The following is a 24,085-nucleotide window of genomic DNA, read 5'->3' on the forward strand; positions in this document are numbered from 1 at the left end:
AAAAAAGGATGCCACGTTTTTTTCGCGGCCTATAAAGCGAAGGTAACATTGCAGGTGGGAAGCAAACGTTTGCAAACTTCTTCGAGTTTTTCCAACGGAGAAAAAGGCAGCAAAAAGAGAATTTCCCTCAGGGGGGTGGGAGGGGGAGAGGTGGGGGGGGGGGGTCTGCAGAAGCCTTGGGGATTATTAATTGACCACTTGGCTGAAAGGCAGAAACATCGTCTGATGATGCGAGGAAGAAAAATATAATGTTTCTCTGGAGCTTCCAGCAAGGAAAAGTGCCTGCGTCATGAGCTCAGCCTGTCTCTGGTGCTTGCTGGCTTCCTACCCCCCCAAAAGATTAAGAGCCAGGAATCTTGAGCCTGGGAGGAGGGGAAGGGGCTTCCTAGGGGGGCTCTGGCACATGGGTTTTGTGGTGCAAAACTACTGCTTTAAATAATATTTTTTTAGTTAAGAGGTTTTACCAAGGAGATAAAAAAGAAACAGCAACTCTTGAGGAGAGAAAGAAAAATAGGGAGGGAGGGAGGGAAGGAAGGAAGGAAGGAAGGAGGGAGGGAGGGAGGGAGGAAAGGAAGAGGGAAAGGAAGGAGAAAGAAAAAGAAAGATGAAAGAAAGAAAAAGAAGGGAAGAAAGGAGATAGGGAGGGAGGAAGGAAAGAAGGAAGGAAGGAAGGGAGGGAGGACAGGGAAAAAGGAAAAAGATTGAGGGAAGAAAGAAGAGAAGGTAGGAGGAAAGAAAAAACCAGGAAAGAGAAAGAGAAAGAAAAGGAGGGAGGGAAGGAGGGAGGGAAGGAAAGAAGGAAGGAAGGGAGGAAGGAGAGCGTAGGAAGAAAGAAGAGAGGATGGGAGGAGGAAAGGAAAGGAAGAGGGAAAGGAAGGAGAAAAAAAGAAAGATGAAAGAAAGAAAAAGAAGGGAAGGAAAGGAGATAGAGACGGAGGGAGGAAGGAAAGAAGGAAGGAAGGGAGGGAGGACAGGGAAAAAGGAAAAAGATTGAGGGAAGAAAGAAGAGAAGGTAGGAGGAAAGAAAAAACCAGGAAAGAGAAAGAGAAAGAAAAGGAGGGAGGGAGGGAGGGAAGGAAAGAAGGAAGGGAGGGAGGGAGGGCAGGAGGAAGGAGAGCATAGGAAGAAAGAAGAGAGGATGGGAGGAGGAAAGGAAAGAAAGAGGGAAAGGAAGGAGAAAGAAAAAGAAAGATGAAAGAAAGAAAAGGAAAGGAGATAGGGAGGGAGGAAGGGAGGACAGGGAAGAAGGAAAAAGGAAGAAGATGGAGGGAAGAAAGAAAAAACCAGGAAAGAGAAAGAAAAGAAGGAAGGAAGGAGGGAGGGAGGGAGGGAGGGAAGGAAGGAAGGAAGGAAGGAAGGAACAATAAAAAAGAAAAATAGGCAGGAACTTCCCATTTTCTATGCATGAAAAATAAATACAATTATAAAAGTATCTCACTCAGTGATTACCTAAAAAACCCTCCCTCTTCTCTGTGGTCCACGTTTTTCTCTAGAAAAACCATGAATCGTAAATGCATTTTTTTTCCTGTCTCGTGCAAAAAGGCTTGAGGATGTTTCCATGAATTTGCTTCCTTCGGGAGAAGAAATCTATGTGCAAAAATGCATTTTTGTTTCCCTGAGTGCCAGAGAAGCTACAAATCAGTCAAGGCCGGTCCTCCTTGCCTCCCTTTCTCACGTCTGAAAGTTTGTCAATACTGAGATTTTCTTTTCTTTTTCAGAGCTTGCTCTGGGGTTTGTGTGCATGGTTGTGTCGTGCTTCCCCCAAGACAAGAGACGAAATTTCCTTTTGCCTGGATTCTGCACTCTGGGAAACACTCCCGAGAGTGCTCGACTTACGACCATTTCTTTAGTGAAAACATATTTTGTGCCGTACAAAGTTTGCCCTGGAACAGTGATGGTTAACCCTTTTGGTGCCAAGTGCCCAAAGCACGCGCTGTTGTCAGCGGCCTGTCAGCGGCCTGTGCAGATACTAGCTGATTCCGACAGCGAGGAGGCTGGTGTGGTGCTGCGCCAGCAGCCTGTGCGGCTGGCGCTCGAGTCGGACAGCGAGGAGGCTGGAGGAGATGTGGTGCCAGAGGCGGAGATTCAGCCAGGGCCTTCAGAACCTCCAGAAGCTCCCATAAGTGAAGAGGAAGAAGAGGAGGAGCCTCTTCTCAATGCACGGGCGCATAGAGCTGCCAAAAGGCAGGAGTGGCTCCTCAGGAGGAGGTCTCCTCGAGAGTAAGGCTTGGGGCTAATTGGCCACTCCCTTAGCCTATTTAAGGAGGAACGCCGACTGAAGCAATTTGCAGGGAACAACTTCGTTCACTCTCCTTCGCGTCTTGATCTTAGTTCTCTGCAAATTGCTTCTGGGCTTTCTGCCAACCCTAGTAAGATTACGATTATTTATTCTTTGGATCCTTGTAGGCTGTTAAGAAAGTTAATGAACAGCCTTTGTTTTAAAAAGACTGATTTAATTTAGTAAACTAAGGTTTGTACAGACTTTGTGCTGCGTTCTTTGGGGTCCGTAGCTGAGGCAGAACACACGCGTGTACGTGTACAAATATACACACACGTGCCCCAATCCCCAAAATGCAATGCGAGCGCCCCCTGCACATGTGCCCTGCCCCCCCACATGCACGCACGTTCCCAGCGCATGTGCCCCCGCGCATGTGCCTCACTCCCTGCCCATTTTGGCTTCCCGATTGGGGCAGGAGGATTTCCAGGCCCAAAACGTGGCGTGGAGGGTCCCAGCGCCCCATTTTGGCTTCCCCATCTCCACAGTTTCACCCCCCCCCCATCCGCCCTAGCTTTCTCTACATATCTTCCATCCGTGCCTTCCCCAATCTCTTCAGTTTCTTCCCCCAGCGTGCCGTAGCTTCCTCCTGCATTTCTGCCACGGAGAGGCACCTGCGGAGGGTGGAACCTACGGAGATCAGGGAAGGCACGGACGACAGAAAAGCAGGAGGAAGGGAGGGCACCCTGGGGGGAGAAACTGCGGATATCGGGGAAGGCCCTGTCCCCCACACATGCACGGCAGAGACCCAAAGACCAGCTGGCCGGCGGGAGATGTGCGCCCATGTGCAGTGGAGCTGGGGTGGGTGACAGCTGGCACGCGTGCCATAGGTTCGCCATCATGGCCCTAGGAGACTGTTCTGAAGATCCATAATTTCAGGTAGTCCTCAACTTACAACCTTTCATTTAATGACAGTTCAAAGTTACAACAACACTGGGGAAAACAAGGGACTTATGACTTGTTTTTCACACTTACGACCATTGCAGCATCCCCATGGGCACGTGATCAAAATTCAGAGGCTTGATAACTAATTCATACTTACGACGGCCGTGGTGTCCCGGGCTTTACGTGATCCCGTTTTACGACCTTCTGACCAGCAGAGTCAATGGGGAAGCCAGATTCATTTAACAACCGTGTTCCTAACTCAATAACTGCACTGATTAACAACAGTAGCAAGAAAGGTCGTAAAACGGGACAGAACTCACTTAAGAAAGGTCTCGCTTTGGCAATCTGGGGCTCAATGGAAGTCACAAGTTGAGGACTACTTATAGTTATATACTTATTCCCTAGGCTTATGATGGCGAACCTATGGCACACGTGCCAGAGGTGGCACACAGAGTCCCCTCTGTGGGCACATGTGCCGTCGCCAGCTGCTATTCTGGTTTCCAGCGCATGTATGCGCCGCTGGCAGTGGTGGGTTCTAACCGGCTTTACTACCGGTTCTCTTCGAGCACACGCTTCACAAGCATAACCTATGGCACATGCTTCGCAAGCACGTTACGAATCTGCCCAGCTGAGGTGTGGCAATCCACTCTGCCGCACCTATCAGCTGGGCTGAAAAAGAAGAAATAAAGGTAGGAATAACGCGGAGGCGGGCGGGAGGACCCAGCTCCCAAACAAAGAGAACCAGTTCGGTGACGTCATATCGTCACTGCTACCGGCTCGGCCGAACCGGGCTGAACCAGGAGGAACCCACCACTGGCCACCGGCCTGCTGATTTTTGCACAGGCCGGAGCCCCAGATACCCGAAAGAAATCGCTGTTTCTTTCGGGTTTCCGGGGCTCCGGCATGAGTGAAGACCAGCTGTCTGGTGCGCGTGCTCACGCCAAAAACCACAAGACCAGGTGGCCAGCACACGCATGTGCACCAGCCAGCTGGTTTTCGAGTTTTTGGGGCTCCATTATACGTGCACATGTATGCATGCATGTTCCAGTTTGGGCACTGGATGCCAAAAAGGTTCACCCTCATTGTCTAGCCATTGGCCCAGGGAAGGAATATGCCACATTAATTTTTCTAAAAACCTCAGGCCTACTAAAGCTTTCCTAGGCAGTCTATACAGCCCCAGCTTTTTCACACACATTGCTGGTAACAAATGCAACACACCACCATTGCCTTAACTTTGCATCTGATGTTCCCGTGCAAAGAAGAGGGGGGAGGGGAGGGGAGCTCCGAGTTAGGAAGACAGTGCCAACGGGTGTCACTTGACTTCCCGAATTCGTAGCGCATGATCCCATGATGATTGATAAATAACACGGGATCGCAGAAGGAAGAATCTCTTTCTTTGAAGACTTTTGGGGGGAGGGTTAGGAAGGGGGATTTTTACCCCATCTGTAGAAGGAGGCACCAGTGATGGGTTTCAAAAATTTTTACTACCGGTTCTGTGGGCCAGAGGTGAGTTTCAGCAGGTTCCGACCAGTTCTGGAGAACCGGTAGCGGAAATTTTGAGTAGTTCGGAGAACCCGTAGTAAAAATTCTGACTGGTCCCGCCCCCATCTATTCTCTGCCTCCCAAGTCCCAGATGATTAGGAGGGAATGGAGATTTTACAGTATCCTTCCCCTGGAGTGGGGTGGGAATGGAGATTTTACAGTATCCTTCCCCTGGAGTGGGGTGGGAATGGAGATTTTACAGTATCCTTCCCCTGGAGTGGGGTGGGAATGGGGATTTTGCAGTATCCTTCCCCTGGAGTGGGGTGGGAATGGAGATTTTACAGTATCCTTCCCCTGGAGTGGGGTGGGAATGGAGATTTTACAGTATCCTTCCCCTGGAGTGGGGTGGGAATGGGGATTTTGCAGTATCTTTCCCCTGGAGTGGGGTGGGAATGGGGATTTTGCAATATCCTTCCCCTGGAGTGGGGTGGGAATGGGGATTTTGCAGTATCCTTCCCCTGCCATGTCCACCAAGCCACGCCCACCAAGCCACACCCACAGAACTGGTAGTAAAATTTTTTGAAATCCACCACTGCTGTGGGTGTGGCTTGGTGGGCGTGGCAGGAGAAGAATACTGTAAAATCTCCATTCCCACCCCACTCCAGGGGAAGGTTACTGCAAAATCCCCATTTCCTCCCGATCAGCTGGGACTCGGGAGGCAGAGAATTGATGGGGCCAGTCAGAATTTTTACTACCGGTTCTCCCGAACTATTCAAAATTTCCGCTACCGGTTCTCCAGAACTGGTTAGAACCTGCTGCAACCCACTTCTGGGAGGCACCCACCGAAGCCCACCCACCCTTTAATTCTCTCCTTCAGACATGCATCTGGGTTTCCCACCGGGTGCTGAGAAGGAATGGCACCGTTTCCAAGTCAGATCAGCTGGTCGTTTTCAGGGTTCAAAATTTTCCTTCTCCCCTTCCTATTAAGGCTCAAAATTAGCCCAAGTATACAGGTAGACTTCGACTGATGGCCACAACTGAGCGCCAAATTTAAGTCACTAAGCGAGACAGTTATTAAGTGAGTTTTGCCCCATTTGATGAGCTTTCTTGCCATGGTTATTAAGTGAATCGCTGCAGTTGTAAGGTTAGTCACACGGTTGTTAAGTGAATCTGGCTCCCCCCAATGACTTTCGCAAAAGGGGGATCACAAGATCCCGGGACACTGCAACCGTCATAAATATGGATCAGTTGCCAAGCGCCTTAATTTGGATCATGGGATCATCCAAAGTCACCCAGTTGACTTTCATGCCTAACGCGGGACTAGAACTCACTGTCTCCTGGTGATTGGCCCAAAGTCAATCAGCCAGCTTTCATGCCTATGGCGGGACTACAACTCCCAGTCTCCTGATTTCTAGCTTGATGCCTTAACCACTAGTCCAGTGATGGCTAACCTTTCTGCCGTCGCGTGCCAAAAGTGGGGGGAGCACAGGGGGGGGTCGCGTGTGTGAGTGCCCACACCCATAATTCAATATGCCCCACCCACTCCCTGCGGATGCACACGTGACCCTCGGCACTCCTCTCGGTTTTCGCATGTGATGGCATGGTGGGCCCAGTAGATCCCTTTTTTGCCCTCCCCAGGCTCCAGAGCCTTTCTAGGAGCCTGGGGAGGGCAAAAACAGCCTTCCCTACCCCACTGGAGGCCAGAAACGGCCCGTTTCCCGACTTCCAGTGGGCCAGGAAGGCCCGAAAATCAGCTGGCTGGCACATGCATGCACGCTGGAGCTGAGCTAGGACAACGCTTGCGTGCCCACAGATATGGCTTCATGTGCCACATGTGGCACGCGTGCCATAGGTTTGCCATCGTGGCACTAGACTAAACTGTCTCTCTTTTCCTTCTGTTCTCATTTTAGTTATGCTTTTCTCACTATTAACTACCCATCGTGGATCTTTTCTGAGAAGTGCAGCAGGATAACAAAGGTGTTAAAATAAGGAATAAAATAAGGACTTTTGATCGCCTGGCAGTTTCCCCTCCCCAGATGCAGAACCAGGATGCAGCTGCTGGGTTTTAAAGCTGAACACGGAATAACAGAATAGAATAAAATAGGATAGAAGGGAAAACTCTGCATTTGCACCCAGGCCAACTACACATCTGCGTGGGATGCGGGCGCCTGTCCATCTGCTTCGAAGTTTTCGTGACGTACCAACAAAAGAAGCTAGAATTCTGGGTCACTGGAAAAAGTCGAGGGGTTAACTGTGCCTTCCTGCAAAAAGGAAATAACATCGATGCTATTGTTCTGCGTGGGAAGACAGCACTTGCGAAGGTCCCCAGAAATCTCCCCTCTTCCTCCCACCTCCCCCTTTGGCCCATTCTTCCTGGTAGGGAAGAGTTGGCTTGCGTTGCTCCATCTACAGTGAAGGGACCTTCTTCCTCCAAAGACAGGCAGTCTGGCCTATGAATCCATCTCCCTCCAGATCTGGTGGGGATCACCAACTAACTCCCAAGGAAGGAAGACCCACCCAACAGATCAAAGGAAGTAGATTGGGTAAAAATCACTGAGCCTCCTGGGGTAATATAAAGGCCAGGAGGAGGAGGAGGAGGAGGAGGAGGAGGAGGAGGAGGAGGAGGAGGAGGAGGAGATGGACTGTGGGGTCCTTGGGGCTCTCTAAGCTTGATGGCTTTCTTGGAGACGTTTCAGGACCCAGCTAGGGAACATCATCAGTGCTAGAAGGGAGTGGGGTTTGTGGAGAGGAGGAGGAGAGAAGAAGAAGAAGAGGAGGAGGAGGAGGAGGAAGGAAGAAGGAAGAAGAAGGAGGAGGAGGAGGAGGTCCTTGATATTCTCTGAGCTTGGTAGTTTTCTTTCAGGCCTTTCATGACCCAAGTAGGGAACATCATCAGTGCTAGGAAGGAGTGGGGTTTGAGGAGGAGGAGGAGGAGGAGGAGGAGGAGGAGGAGGAGGAGGAGAAGGAGGAGGAGGAGGAGGAGATGGACTGTGGGGTCCTTGGGGCTCTCTAAGCTTGATGGCTTTCTTGGAGACGTTTCAGGACCCAGCTAGGGAACATCATCAGTGCTAGAAGGGAGTGGGGTTTGTGGAGAGGAGGAGGAGAGAAGAAGAAGAAGAAGAGGAGGAGGAGGAGGGAGGAGGAAGGAAGAGGAAGAAGGAGGAGGAGGAAGGGGAGATCCTTTATATTCTCTGAGCTTGGTAGTTTTCTTTCAGGCCTTTCATGACCCAAGTAGGGAACATCATCAGTGCTAGGAAGGAGTGGGGTTTGAGGAGGAGGAGGAGGAGGAGGAGGAGGAGGAGGAGGAGGAGGAGGAGGAAGGAGGAGAAAGAGGAGAAGAAGAAAAAGAAGAAGAGGGGGAGGAGAAGGAGGAGGAAGGGGAGGAAGAGGAAGAGAAGGAGGAGGAGAAGAGGAAGGAGGAGGAGGAAAAGAAGAAGAGGAAGAAGGGGAAAGGGGAGGAGGAAGAAGAGCAGGAAGAGGAGAAGGAGGAGGAGGAAGAGGATGAGAAGAAGAAGAAGGGGAGGGAGAGAGGAAGGTGGAGAAGAGGAGGAGGAGGAGGAGAAGGAGGAGAAGAAGAAGAAGAGGAGGAAGGAGAAGGGGAGGAGGAGAAAGAAGAGCAGGAAGAGGAGGAGGAGAAGAGGAAGAAGGGGAGGGAGAGAGGAAGGAGAAGGAGAAGAGGAGGAGGAAGAAGAAGAAGAGGAAGAAAAGGAGGAGGGAAAGGAGGATGAGAAGAACCCTCAAAAACATTAACAGTGGGAGAGGCACATAAAGTTATTTATTTATAGCTCACCATTTATTTTTATAAATAACTCAAGGCAGTGAATCTATCAAACACTCCTTTTCCTCCTCCTATTTTCCCCACAACAACAATCCTGTGAGGTGGGCTGGGGTTGAGAAAGAAGGAATGGCCTGGCTTTCGTGCCTAAGGCAAGGCTGGAGCTCACCGTATCCTGGTTTGAAAACCTTGTGCCTTAAACACAAGCAGCACTTTTGTGAAGAGAGCAGGGTCCCCCTTCCTCATTGGCCTGCTGTTATGCTTTCGGCAGAAGAGAAGGAAAAAAGGATGCCAGAAGAGGAATAATCGGAGAAAAAGCAAAAGGAGAAAAATGGAATAGACTGCCACCCAGTCTCCCATACAGTCCTCAACTTATGACCACAACTGAGCCCAAATTTTCCATGGCTAAACAAGCCAAAAGTTAAGTGAGGTTTGCCTCGTTTTACGACGTTCCTTGCCACAGTGGCTAAGCGTATCTCTGCAGTCGTTAAGTTAGTCATACAGTTGTTAAGGGAATCGGATTTTGCTTGTCCGAAGGTTGTGAAAGGGATTTGCGGGACTCTGCAGCTGTCATAAATATAAATGAGCCTTGGTAGTACAGTGGTCTAAAGCACCCTGTTATTAAGAACAGCTGCCTGCAATTACTGCAGGTTCGAATCTCGCCAAGGCTCAAGGTTGACTCAGCCTTCCATCCTTTCTAAGGTAGGTAAATTGAGGACCCAGATTATGGGGGCAATAAGCTGACTTTGCATAAATATACAAAAGGATGAAGGCTATTGCTTAACGCACTGTAAGCTGCCCTGAGTCTCCGGAGAAGGGCGGCATATAAATCAAATTTAAAAAAAAAAAAAAAATCAGTTGCCAAACTATGGAATTTTCATCAGTTGGCCATGGGTGCGCTGAGAGGGTCTTAAGTGTGAAAATGGTCATGTCGTTTGTTTTCAGTGCCATTGTAACTTTGAATGGTCATTAAATGAAGGACTGTAAACCGAGCACTGCCTGTAGAATCTTGGGATCTCCTTGTGGTGCCCCATCCAAGTGTTACAATCAGCCCATTCAGCAAAATAAACCAACAGAATTGGTGAACAAAGAACCATCTGGAACGAACACACAAAATGAGAATATAAAAATCTCTATTCAGGTTTTGCCAGCTTCACTGTTGAGAATATATTCGTTTTCCTTAGCAATGCAGAAGGGCACGGTCATTGTCTCCCCGATTTTAACAACCCGTCTTGTGATCTCCTAGTGGTCTCCCCTCCCACAACTGCTCAAAACTAACCTGCTTTAGCTTTTTGAGCTGCTACTTTTATGATTTTCGACGTAAAGACAAAGAGGACAGAAAGAAAGAATAGCGAAAGAGGTAATGAAAAGGTTGAGAGAACAGATGCTTATGAATTTTCACAAAAAAAGAGAGCGCGTCGCCACCTTGTGGTGCCTGAAAGAAATACAGGTAGTCCTCAATTTACGACCACAAATTTATGTCGCTACGTGAAACATTTGTTAAGAGTTTTACCCCATTTTACGAGCTTTTTTTGCCATTGTTGTTAAGTGAATCTCTGCAGTTGTTAAGTTAGCAGCGTGGCTGTTAAGTGAATCCGGCTTCCCCGTTGACTTTGCTTGTCAGGAGGTCGTAAAAGGGGATCGATCACGTGACCCTGGGACACTGCAACCGTCATTAATGTAAGTCAATTGCTAAGCATCTGAATTTTGATCACATGACCATGGGGTTGCTGCAATGGTCATAAGTGTGAAAAATGGTCATAAGTCACTTCTTTCAGTGCTGTTGTAACTTTCAACGTTCATTAAACTGTTATAAATCGAGGACTTCCTGTAGCAGGTGTTTATCAACAGCATCACAATTTTGCCCGAAATTCTTGTAATAGGAGTCTTTGACTTGTGACCACAACTGAGCCTGGAATTTTGGTTGCAAGTCGTTGGGGTCGTAAGTCGAGGCATCACGTAACTGGATTCGTTTTACAACCGCTTTTATGATGGTCATTAAGTGAGTCACTGCAGTCATTATGCAAACCACGTGGTCCTACGTCCGAATCCAGCTTAGTTAATGGGCATTTTGTTTGCTGGAAATGATGATTTTAACCACGTGGAAGCTGCAACTGTTCATAAATTTGATCATGGGACCACAGAGGTTGAGGGGGGGGGCAGTTTTAACTTTGAGGATGGTTAAGTAACTTTTTAAAACTCCATCATCACTTTGATCGTTAAGTGACTGGTCATAAATCAAGGATTGCCTGTGTTTAGGAAGAACTCCAGGTATTTGTAGTCACATCAGAATTTCATGGCAAAATTCCAGCTACAAACTACTTTCCACAAACTCAGTTTTTTTCGCCCCAGTATGTTGACTGGGGGATTCTGGGAATTGAAGTCCACCCTTTTTAAAGCATCCTGACTGGGGGATTCTGGGAGTGGAAACTGTCAAGGCTGAGAAACACTATAGAGCTAATCCTAAACCTAGCAAACTTGAGCATCAAAAATGAACTATCTATTTATTAAAAAGTTTTATAAGGTCGCTCAACTGAAACAATGGGATTCTGGGTAGCACACAACTGTAAAAATACAATTAAAAAATAATACCACACACTTCCAAAACCACAACTTATGATCACAATCAAGTCCAATATTTCTGTTGCTAAGCAAGACACTTGTTAAGTGAGTTTGGCCTCGTTTTATGACCTAGCTTGCCACAGTTGTTAAGTGAATCACTGCGATTGTTAAGTTAGTAACACGGTTGTTAAGTGAATCTGGCTTCCCCATGGACTTTGCTTGTCAGAAGGCCACAAAAAGTGTCCATATGACCCTGGGACACTGCAACCGTCATAACTATGAGTCAGATGCCAAGCACAAATTTTGATCACATGACTGTTGGGATATTGCAATGGTCATGTGAAAAATGGTCATAAGTCACTTTTTTCATGCCAAACGGTCACAAAACAAATGGTTATAAGTCAAGGACAACCTAAATACCAGTCAGAGTTCTTAAGTGAATCATATCGTTGCTAAGCGAATCCAGCTTCCCGATCCAGCCAATTTCGAAGTTCACAAATGGTGATTCCTGGACCCAGAGACATTGCAACTGTTGTCAATACATACATGATTGTCAAGAGCCTGAACTGAGATCACGTAACTCTGGGGTGCTGTGATGGTCATAAGTAAAAGGACTGGTTGTAAGCTCTTTTCTCAGGGCTGTTGCAGCTTTGAATGGTCACTAAATGGATGGTTGTACACTCCAGAGAACTACTCAATCTCCAAAATGTGCTAGATGTTGTACCCGAAGAATCAATTTTCAATCAATTAATCACCCCAAACAAGTTAATAGGAAAAAGCCCACTGCCTATTAACCCTGAATATGTTACCTATTTATTTATTTATTTATTTATTTATTTATTTATTTATTTATTTATTTATTTATTTATTGGTTTGATTTATATGCCGCCCTTCTCCGGAGACTCAGGGCGGCTTACAATGCATTAAGCAACAGCCTTCATACTTTTGCATATACCTGCTTAGTAGGGCTTTCGGGGGCCCCCCCTAAGCGGTGTTCTTTTTTTATACAAAGTCAGCTTATTGCCCCCACAATCCGGGTCCTCATTTTACCTACCTCAAAAGGATGGAAGGCTGAGTCAACCTTGAGCCTGGTGAGATTTGAACTTGCAGTAATTGCAGGCAGCTGGTGTTACTTAACAGTGCTTTAGTCTACTGCGCCACCAAGGCTCTTCATCACCAAGTTGGGTAATGAAACCTCTGCAAGCAAACAATCAAGCACAGGACCTCACAGTCTTCCTCCTCTTCTTCCTCCTCTTCCTCTCTGCAAGCCTCACTCCCTTCTAGTACTGATGATGTTCCCTAGTTGGGTCATGAAACGTCTGCAAGAAAACCACCAAACTCATAGAGCACCAGGGACTCTCTGAAACACTTTTGCTCTCTACAAAAGTTTGTTCATCTCTCACTCTCACTTACTTTCACACTTAACACAATTAAAAGTTAGTATGGGTTTAAAAACAAGATAGCAACCTTTTCCCAATCTATTAAAAAACACCATGACCAGAGTTTTGTTAAAGTGTGCTCCAAAGGTGAAAATAAACACCCATCTCTTATCCTTAATCAGCTCAAACATCCTTACATTGCATCATAATAAGCTCTTGTATAAGTTCTTGTATTGCGGCACTAATACATATAGTATTACATTACAATTTATATTTTAACTATATTTATAATAAAAATAATTTATAATAATTATTACATTGCATTTGCTTAAGTGGGAAGAAGCATCTATCTTTCACCCTTAATTGGCCCACACGTGCAAGATTGACAAATATTTATAATTATTTATCATTTAATTTTTGCTTATAATATTTATTATAAAAATAATTTATAATTATCATAGGCAAGTATAGTAATTACATTACATTTGATAAAATGCCCCAGATAGGAAGACATCTCAATCTTTTACCTTTCATTGGTACACACATTATTTATAATTTAATTTTTACTTATAATATTTATAATAAAAATAACTTGAGAATTATCATAAGCAAGTACAATATACAATAATTACATTTCACTTTCTAAAATGCCCCAGATTGGAAGTAACTGATATTTTGTCCTTAATTGGCATAAAACCTATTTATGTTTTTGCTTATAAATATTTATAATAAAAATAACTGATATTTATCATATGCAAGTATAATTAATTGCATGACCTTTGCTAAAATGCCCCCAAGAGATAAAGTTCCATCTTCATTATTATCTTTATCGCATTATTTTTAGTTTATATTGCTTATAAAATTTATAATAAAAATAATTGATAATTATCATACGCAACTACAGTAATTACACTGCTTTGGAAGATAGGTAGAAACTCTGAACTTTTTCAAACCTTAATTGGCACACCCATTATTTATAATTGCTATATTTGGGGCTTATAAACAAAAATACTTTATCATATGCACCTTGGACCTTCTCACGACTTTATAATTGCATCCTGAATTGGCAATTTGAAAAACTCAGCCACTGAAATCTAACTCAGCTCCACACTCTTACACACACACAAACCTACAAATCACAAAAGTTCACCGATTTGTGCAAGAGAAAACTCAGAACTTCCAGCCAATCAAAAGGGGTTAAAAATAGTGTGCAGAAAGTACCAAATTAGGACTGAAAACTAAATACAGATCTCAAAAATACCACTGGCCTAGGAACACAACGGATCCCCGAGAAAAAAATAAAAGCAATTTGCACACCCATTTTCCCTATTTTTGCACGCTTCCTCCAAGGAAAAGAGCTCTGTAAAAAAAAAAAAAAAGTTACGTTTGAGGATCCAACTTACGAACAAAAGAAGATTTTTGCAAGACATCTGCGCAACTTGCAAAACGTTGGCTCAGAAGGAATTTGCAAGCAGTTGCAAAATTGCCAAAAAGAGGGAAAAAAGGAGAAAAGGAAGACGGATGGAAGGAAGGAAAAAATGGACATACTAGGAATTCTTCGGAGATCTGGAAAAGTTTTCCATCTCCTCCCCTCTTCATCTCTGCAACATCTTCTTCTTTGCAGCTATTTCTCCATTTTTTCCTTCCTGCTTTCCTGTCGTCTGCTGGGTCCTTCCTTCCCCTCCCGCCCAGGATCTGGAGATTTTGCACCAGGAATGAGACTGTCTTCCGAGGAAGGAGGAGGGTGGGTGGGACTGGGGGCCCCCACCTCCAAAAGAGGGGGGGCAGAGAAGGGCAGGGGATGCATCACCTCCTCCGGTCAGCTGCCACCACCGAGAGGGCCTCGGTTTTCTCCCCACAATAGGGGAGCTTCGACTGCAAGGCTCCCAGCAAAGCAGGGGTTTTCAAACTGGAGAACTCCAGGTGGACTTCAAGTCCCAGAATTCCCCAGGCAGCAGGAGTGGACTTCAAGTCCCAGAATTCCCCAGGCAGCAGGAGTGGACTTCAAGTCCCAGAATTCACTAGGAAGGAGTAGACTTCAAGTCCCAGAATTCCCTAGGCAGCAGGAATGGACTTCAAGTCCCAGAATTCCCAGGCAGCAGGAGTGGACTTCAAGTCCCAGAATTCCCCAGAGTAGGAGTGGACTTCAAGTCCCAGAATTCCCTAGGCAGCAGGAGTGGGCTTCAAATCCCAGAATTCACTAGGTTTTTTTTAACAGATTACAGAGTTGGAAGGGACCTTGTAGGTCATTTAGTCCAACCCCCCCGCCCCGCCCAAGCAGGAGACCCTTCATCAGTTCTGACAGATGGCCGTCCAGTCTCTTCTTGAAATCCTCCAGTGACGAAGCTCCCACAACTTCTGAAGGCAACTTCTGTTCCACGGGTTGATTGCTCTCACTGTCAGAAAGTTCTTCCTCATTTCTAGGTTGAAGGAATGGACTTCAAATCCCAGAATTCCCTGACAACATGCGTCGGCTTTAACTCCTAGAATCCCTCAGCCAACCTGCAGGGACTTCAAGTCCCAGGAGCCTCAAGGAAGCAGGAATGGACATCAACTCCCAGAATCCCCCAGCATTATAAGTGGGATCCAATAACCAGAATTCCCCAAGCAGTAGACTTCAACTACCTGTACTGGCTGGCAAATTCTTGGGAGTTTTTTTTACTTATTTCTCAAAATCGAGTAGATTTATATGCCCACCCAAGTCACACCCAGTTGCAGCCCACGCATGTTGGCTGGGGATTCTGGGAGTTGGAGTCCATACATCTTCAATTTCCAAGTTTGAAAAACATTGCTGTAAAGTGTGAATTTTAGCCAGGAGGGAAGGGCCTTTTCTAACCTGGCCAAGACAGAGGCTCCCAACCGGGGGTACAGAGATGATATTCCCGGGGTGTGTGCGAAAACCTGGGTTTCAAAATTATAGTGTATATGCATAATTATATGCACATAATTATTTACTTTTGTAAGGTGTGCGAGAATATATCAGAAGTGTTCAAGGGGTGCAGGCCAGGTATAGTAAAGGTTGGAAACCCCTGCTATAAGAAGATGTCTGCCATTTTGAAAGGGAGAGTACTACAGTTCCCGTCACCTAGCTGCTTCAAAACCTACATACTTTCATTCTGCGTTAGCAAAAGCGCACTTCAGAAGCACATAACAAAGCTTCAGAAAAGGACTTCAATTATTATTATTATTATTATTATTATTATTATTATTATTATTATTATTATTATTGGTTAATCTTTAGTGAGATTCACATAATATCACATATTCACATATATGTGTATATTATTATATATTATTATATACATATATATATATTATATATATTCACATAATATAATAAAAACATATTATTATTATTATTATTATTATTATTATTATTATTATTATTATTATTATTATTATTGGCGTTCCTCGACTTACAACTACAACTGAGCCCAAAATTTCTGTTACTAAAAAAGACAGTGAGTTTTGCTCCATTTTGTGACCTTTCTTGCCACCGTTATTAAATGAATCGCTGTGGTTGTTAAATTAGAAATAGAGTTGTTTAGTGAATCTGGCTCTCCCATTGACTTTGCTTGTCAGAAGGTCTCAAAAGTGGATCATGTGACTCCTCCAGGACACTGCAACCGTCATAAGTATGAGTCAGTTCCAAGCGTCCAAATTTTGATCAGGTCAGTGCTATAATCACAATTTGCAACCTTCCCAGCTGGTTTGCAATAAGCAAAACCAATGGAGGAAGCCAGATTCATTTAATGACCAGGCAATTCACTTAACCACTGAAGGGATTCACTTAACAACCATGGCCCAAAAAAATCGTAAGATTGGATGCGACTCGCTTAACAATGAACTCGCTTAGCAACAGGGTGGATAAAAATCAATGATTTTTTTTTAAAAAATAAAAAAAATAAGATTTTTTTTATTTAAATCGGATTTTTTTGATTTTTATCGAATTTATTTTAATAAAAAACTTTTGGGGTGAAAATCTATCGTAAGATAGTTTTCTATTTAAGATACATAAATAATTTAGTTTATTCAGCATGAAATGGAGCTTAGTTATGTAGCATGAGGCTGTATATTCTGCAACACTGGGACTATCGGTGAGTCAACAGTGGGTCAAAGGAGCAGCAGAGATGACAGTTGCTCTTTAAAAATTATGATTTAAATCGAGTTGATTTAAATCAAGCCTTTTTACTAGTGATTTAAATCATGATTTAAATCGTGATTTAAATCAACTCGATTTAAATCAAATCCACCCTGCTTAGCAATATGAATTCTGGTGCTTTATGGTGGTCGTAAGTTGAGGACTCCCTGAAACAAGGGAGCGCAAGTATTCCCAACTCTTCAGGTTTTCTGTGCTAAAAACCAGGGAAATTAATTGGATTGTTTAATTTCATTTTTGTAAATTCAGACTTTATGGCCCTAAGACAGGGGAGTCAAACTGGATTTCTTGGAGGGACGGATTAGTATTGTAGTTCTCCTCCGCGGGCCGGCCGAGGGGGGGAGATGGAGACGGGACGGACACCTCCTGAAGCTCTTTGCCGGTCAAAACGGGCCTTGCAGGAGCCCCCCTGCACCCCACTTTGGCTGGCGAAGTGCTGCAGGAGGCCACGTTTTGGCTGCCAGAGACACTGTGAGCTGCTCCTTTGCTATTTCCAACGCACCGTTTTGAATAACACAACTGCAAATGCAAAGATTTCGCATGAGAAACTCTGCCGAATTGGCTTACACCAAATAATTACATTTCTATTGCAATTGCAGGCAGCCTTTACAACCTACAACCATTCATTTAGTGACCGTTCAAAGTTACGACGGCATTGGGAAAAAAAAGAGACATGACCCGTGCTCAAAGTTATGACCGTTTCAGCATCCCCGCAGTCACGTGATCAAAGCATAATGGAGCTTGGCCAATAGTCATAAATCATGACGGTCGTAAATTGGGTTAGGCATCAAACAGCAGAAGGAGTCATCTGGCTGAAAAACGGTTCCCTTGCCACAGGAGAGACCCGCCGAATAAGCCATTATTAGCAAAAGCAGGACACAGAAAAACAGTTGGAAGGGGCCTCAGAGGTCATTTAGTCCAACCCCTGCTCGAGCAAGAGACTCTATACAATTCCGGACAAACAACTGTGCAAATCTCTTCTAGAAAACCTCCAGTGATGGGAACATTTACCTCCAGAAGCTTTGGGTGCTCCAACACTGGAGGTTTTTAAGAAGAGATTGGACAGCCATTGTCTGAAATGGGACAGGGTTTCCTGCTCGAACGGGGGGTTGGACTGGATGACCTCTAAGGTTCCTTCTAACTCTGTTATTTAGAGGAGGCGGAGGGGGAGGGGAGGAGGAAGGAGAAGGAGAAAGAGAAGGAGAAGAAGAGGAGGAGATCGGATAATCACTTGTCTGAAATGGGACAGGGTTTCCTGCTCGAGCAATGGGTTGGACTGGATGACCTCTCAGGGTCCTTCCAACTCTGTTATTTGGAGGAGGCGGAGGGGAGGAGGAAGGAGAAGGAGAAAGAGAAGGAGAAGGAGAGGAGGAGGTTGGACAATCACTTATCTGAAATGGGACAGGGTTTCCTGCTTGAACAGTGGGTTGGACTGGATGACCTCTTAGGTTCCTTCCAACTGTTATTCTATTCTATTCTATTCTATTCCACCCACTGCTTCTCGCGGCCAAAGCAGCTTTCCATACCTTTCGCAGACAGGAAAAAAAAGGTGGCTCCCACGTGTTTCGCTCGTCCCTTATTTTTTTTTCCCCACCGACACAAACAGGGGGCTTGTGCAGCTCCACTCAAACCGGCGGCTTCACCCCTGACACGAAGAGGAAGGCAGAAAGAGGAGCGATTCATGGTCATTTGAACTCTCCGCTTGTGGCCTCGCACCGCCAGGCACCACGGAGTATCAGCTCCCCCCCCATCCTCTTTAACAAAGGGCTCCATTGTCGTATCTCGAGGACAAATGTTGTGCATCCGGAACCGCACTCTGCATTTCAGGGTTCGACCTTGAGGCTCACTTCCCACCCACCCCCGTTTGGGGATGGGGGTCTCCCCCCCTTGGGGAAAAAAAAACCCCAATTGAATGAAAGCACAGGAATGGATGGAATTCGCAGCTGGACATTTTGAAAAGATGCAGATTGTGTGCCTATCCATTCCCTTTCCGGAGCGAACAATCTCAGCTCACAATCCCCAGGGCCATTTCACCTCCTGCTTTGACTATAGGTAGTCCTCGACTTACGGCCACCATGGAGTCGAAAAATTATGTCGCTGAGCAAGTTCATTTTGACCCATTTTACGACCTTTCTTTGGCACCGTTGTTAAGTGAATCCCTGATTTAGAGGGTCGCAAAAGGGAATCACGTGACCCTGGGACACTGCAGCCGTCATAAATAGGAGTCAATTATGCCAAGTGTCTGAATTTTGATCGCGTGACCGTGGGAACGCTGCAATGGTCATAAGTGTGAAAAATAATCGTAAGTTTTTTTTCCTGCTTCGAATAGTCACTAAATGAACTGTTGTAAATTGAGGACAGGCCGTAAAGGCATTGGTGCAATGCTTTTTGTCGGAGGGTCCTCAACTTAATGACCACAATCGGAACCAGAATTTTCACTGCTTCTTTGATGCTCAAATTTTTCAAACCTGGCCGTTTGAAGATTGGGCGGGGGTGTGGGAAGGATGGACAGACGGACTTCAATTCCCAGAATTCTTAGCAAAGTGTTCTGCCCCAGTTACGGACCCCAAAGAACCAAAGTCCGTTCAAACCTTAGTTTACTAAATAAAAGTCTTTTACAACAACGGCTGTTAATTAACTGCATTAACAGCCGCCAAGAATTCAAAGAATAATAACTGAAAGCTTACTGTGGTTGCCAGAATGCCCAGAAGCAATTTGCAGGAAGCTGATAAGATAAGCAAGACAAGACACGAAGGAGAGTGAACTAAAGTTGTTCCCTGCAAATTGCTTCAGTCGGTGTTCCTCCTTAAATAGGCTAAGGGAGTGGCCAATTAGCCCCAAGCCTTACTCTTGAGGAGACCTCCTCCTGAGGAGCCACTCCTGCCTTTTGGCAGCTCTGCGCGCCCGTGCATCGAGAAGAGGCTCCTCCTCTTTGTCCTCTTCACCCATGGAAGCTTCTGGAGGTTCTGAAGGCCCTGGCTGAATCCCCGCCTCTGGCACATCTTCTCCAGCCTCCTCACTGTCTGACTCAGGCGCCAGCTGCACAGGATGCTGGCGCAGCACCAAACCAGCCTCCTCGCTGTCGGAATCGGCTACCAGCTGCACAGGTCGCTGACGGGCCACAACACAAAGGCCCTTCAGACCAGAGAATTCTGGGAGTTGAAGTCCAAACACTTTCACGTGGCCAAGTTTGAGACAAAGTTTCAGACTCTCTTCTGTGAAATGCAGGAAATACTCGATTTACAACAGTTCATTTAGTGACCATTCAAAGTTGCAACACTGAAAAAAGTGACTTATGACCATTTTTCACACTTACGACCGCGGAAGCATCCCCATGGTCACGTGATCAAAATTGGGCAACTGCCTCGTATTTATGACAGTCGCAATGTTCCGGGGTCCTTCAAACAGACAAAGTCAATGGGGAAGCCAGATTCACTTAATGACCCGTGTTATTAACTTAACAACTGCGAGGATCCGTTTTAACAATTGTGGCACGAAAGATTATACAATGCAGCAAAACTTAACAACTGTCTCACTTAGCAATAGAAATTTTGGGGTCACTTCTGGTCGTAAATCGAGGACTTCCTATATTCCGCATGGGGTACGAGGCGTCGTTCCAATATTAAGAACAGCCAGCAGAGTTAAAATCTGGATTTGAGGCCTGATTCTTGTTCTCACAACTCTTCTAAGTGACAACACAGATTGCACAAAAGTTACCGAAATAAACCAGAATCTGAAGTCCTCCAGCTGTGGCCCTCCCTGGGGTAAACAGAGGTTCCAGCTGCTGCCCCCCCCCCAGGGGAATCTGCCATTCCACCTTTTCTCTTTGTTGACAGATTTTGTACATTTTTACACAAAAATTAAAAAAAAAAAAACACACAGAAAAGAGACCCACAAAAGAGACCCACAAAAAGACACAGGTTTTTGGGAAGTAATTTTGGATAGTCAATTGATTTGGAAAAATGGCAAAAACTATGGGAAAGGAATTATAAATTAACGATGTCCACTGCATACAAGATAAATCAATATAAAATGTTTTATAGATGGCACATGACACCTGAGAAATTAGCAAAAATGTTCAAAGATAAATCAGCCAAATGTTGGAAATGTCATCAACTTCCAGGATCATATTATTATTATATGTGGTGGACATGTTCAGAAGCCAAAAACTATTGGGGTAAAATTAAGACATGGTTGGAGGAAACGAGACATCAACGTATTGAATTTAAGAGCTGTTTCTATTGGGTATCCTACCAGAAAAAAATCAGTAAGGAAAATACTTATTTGATAATACATGTAATAACAGCTGCAAGGATTGTTTGTGCACAAAATTGGAAAGCAGGGAAAATACCTTTGGTAGAAGAAGTAATAAAAAATTTTTTAGATTGTGCTGAAATGAATAGATTAACTTTGATGATTAAGGATACAGAGGATTCAGAATATTTTAAAATTTGGAATTATTTCTATCATTGGTTGGAGAAGAGATATAAATCATTAAGTATATATGTATGTATAAATATGTGATGAGTAGACTATTATATTAATAGTGACGATTTGATATTATGGATTGGATAAGGATCAAGATAGAGGATAATAACTGTACAGAAGAAGAAAGAATTATGGAAGACAACAATGAGATATCCCAGGGAAGAGATAATTGATGTATTAAATGTTTGTCTAAAAAAATAAAAAACTTTTTCTTAAACAGGGTTTCAGATGGATAGACTTCAACTCCCAGAATTCCCCAGTTGGTAAAAAAAACCAACAACCCTTACAGGTAGTCCTTAGCTTGTGACTGATCATTTAGCGACCGTTTCAAGTTATGACAGATATCCGAATGCTACTTACAATCATTTCAATGTACGGTATTCCATTTTATATAAAGGTAAATAGCAATAAAGGTTATCTTACATTATCCAGATCTGGATGCACACACAAATACACACACATGTGAATTCACATGACTAATGCCTTTCAGGGCATTTGGCCAGTGGCTCAATTTTATGGAAGGTTATTTTATTTAAAAAATTATTATTTTATTAGTATTATTTTATGATGGTTTTTTGCCAATTTTCAACTTTTGGCAAAAATTGCCCATAGGAATACATTGATTCACTTAATGACTGCCACTAAAATAGTCCAGTCATATGTGGGTGCCGTGACTCATGATTTATGATGGAAATTCTGGGCTCCGATAGGGTTGTAAGTTGAGGACTACTTGTGATCACAGGGGAAACATTCTTTTACCAGTGCATGAAGTTCCCAACTTACGGCAGTTCATTTAGTGACTGTTCAAAGTTATAACCACACTGAAAAAAGGGACTTATGACTGTTTTTCACACTTACAACCGTCACGTGATTCTGAGAAGCCAAATCAATGGAGAAGCCAGATTCGCTTAATAACCTTGTGACTAACTCCAGTAACTCACTTAACGACTGTGGCAAGAAAGGCAGTAAAATGGGGCAGAATTCATTTAACAAATTTCTCAATTAGCATCATAAATTTTGGGCTGAATTGTGGTCGTTAAGTCGATAATTCCGTCCCTATAAGTGGAAGAGCAAAACTTGAAAAAGCAACAATAGAAAATATCAATAATTCCTTGGTGGTCTCTCAATTCAGCCTAAAATTCGTCATGTGCTGCCCCCTGCTGGAATCAGGGGGTAATTTTAGCACACATTGCTTATCTCAATTATTCTTAAAACGAAATGAAATCTTCTTCGCCTTACAACCATTTGTTTGGTGGGTGTTCGAAATTACAACGGCACTGAAAAAAGTGAATTATGACTGTTTCTCACACTTATGACCGTTGCAGCATCCCCGAGGTCATGTGATCCAAATTCGGCTGCTTGGCAACTGACTCATATTTATGACGGTTGAACCCCCATGGTCATTAGGTGACTTTCCGACAAGCAAAGTCCAGGGGGGAAGCCAGATTCACTTAACAACCATGTGACTAACTTAACAACTGCAGTGATTCACTTAACAACGATGGCAAGGAAAAGTCGTAAAATTGGACAAAACTCATTTAAAACTCATATAAATAAAGATAAAACTCATATCTTGCTTAGCAATGGAAATTTCGGACTCCATTGTGATTGTAAGTCAATACCAGTGAATACCATCATCGCCTGAATATACCATTTTGATGGACAGCCTTCCAGGAGTTCCAAATAGATCAGCCACTCACCTGGACCAGGCTAGGGTTATTAACAATGGATCAAAGTGGGTGTCCAGAATTGCAGCTTTTTTTCCCCAGATCCTGGAGAAAAATAAATAAATAAAAGAAACTGTCAATCAAATTATTTTTCTGCGAAAGAGGGTTGGACTGGATGACCTCAAGGGTCATTCTTCCTGGCATAGGATTTAGCTTCTACATCAATCCAATTGCCATCTCCTAGGTCATTTTATGACACAATAAATAAAATATGTACATTACCAACCCATTCATATGCTTTCTCCCAAGTACCCGTAATCCTCGACCTACAACCATTTGTTTAATGACAGTTTGAAGTTACAACTGTCCTGAGAAAAATGACTTAATGACCATTGCAATCTTCCCGTGGTCACGTGTTCAAAATGCTCGGCAACTGAACTCCCTTCATCCCAGCAGCTCGTGAGAACGCAGCATGGGGAAATCATGGGACGCGTGTCTGATACCTGCTTGGCTGCTCGCAAACGCGGCTCTTTACCGGAGGAAAGACACGTGATAACTCCGGAGAAGGTCGGGGATGTCCATATTTTTCTTTCCCGCCGGGGACCACTCACCTCTCGGGACCTTCTGCCCGGTTCAGACGACAAGCGGGCTGGGTCGGGGCTGGAGAAGCCGGCTCGGTTTAAACAGCGCCCGACACCCGAAGCAACGTCGGGTCGGTTTTTTCACACCGGAGCAGTTTAGGAGAGCCTCGTGCACGCTCAAGTGTGCACGTCTGAATGCAACCAGCCCTCCTCCCTCTGCCTCTTGGGTGGGCCAGGCAGCGACCACCCGCAGCAGCAGCTGCAGCCGTTGCAACCCCTGGAAGCACCGCGGCTCCGGGTGCGCAATTGCGCGCACATCCAGGCCATGGAAACGGGGCCTCTGGAGCTCAGAGACGGCGTGCAAACCCACCGGGGAAGAGGGGGACAGCTTGGGACGCCCCCTCCGGAGGGAAAAGGGCCCGTCCCGGGGCGGGAGAGCCGCCTCTGCTGCCCGCTGGAAGCGCGCAAAACGGGGCGCAGGGGAGGTTTGCAAAAGGTTTTTGCAACGCGCGAGTCTGAGATGGTGATGGGTGTTTTTGGGGAGGGGGCTTGGACTCAGCTCCGAAGCTTGCTTCCTTCCCTCCCTCCTTCCTTCCCTCTTTTTCTTTTTTGTTTCTTCCTTCTCTCCATCCTTCCCTTTTTTTTCTTTTCCTCCCTCTTTCTTTCTTCCTTTTTTTCTTTCTTTCCGTCTGTCTATCTTTCCTTCTTTCCAATCGCCTTTTCTTCTTCTGCTCTTCTCTCCCCCCCCCCACTTTTGCTCACCCTGAAAGTTTGCAAAGTTTTGCCCTTATAAAGCCTCTGCTGCTTACATGCGCATCCACCCGCTCTCTCC

General features: G+C 45.0%; 1 protein-coding gene across 8 annotated transcripts in view; it reads right to left on the reverse strand.

The window, feature by feature from the left end:
• GJC2 (gap junction protein gamma 2) overlaps nt 1-23,841 on the reverse strand; it is a 58,060-nt gene extending 34,219 nt beyond the window's left edge. The window contains exons 1-3 of one of the 8 annotated variants that reach the window (XM_087893134.1): nt 23,284-23,731; nt 22,706-22,777; nt 18,044-18,162 (exon numbers count right to left, since the gene is read on the reverse strand). The gene's annotated coding sequence lies outside the window, so the exon portion shown is untranslated. The other 7 variants (XR_015734138.1, XM_034442577.3, XR_015734139.1 and 4 more) reach the window with 7 other exon arrangements.
• Nucleotides 23,842-24,085: the final 244 nt, after the last annotated feature.

This window comes from Pantherophis guttatus, chromosome 4, assembly GCF_059756535.1.
Source record: "Pantherophis guttatus breed Tessera chromosome 4, ASM5975653v1, whole genome shotgun sequence".
Lineage (NCBI taxonomy): Eukaryota > Metazoa > Chordata > Lepidosauria > Squamata > Colubridae > Pantherophis > Pantherophis guttatus.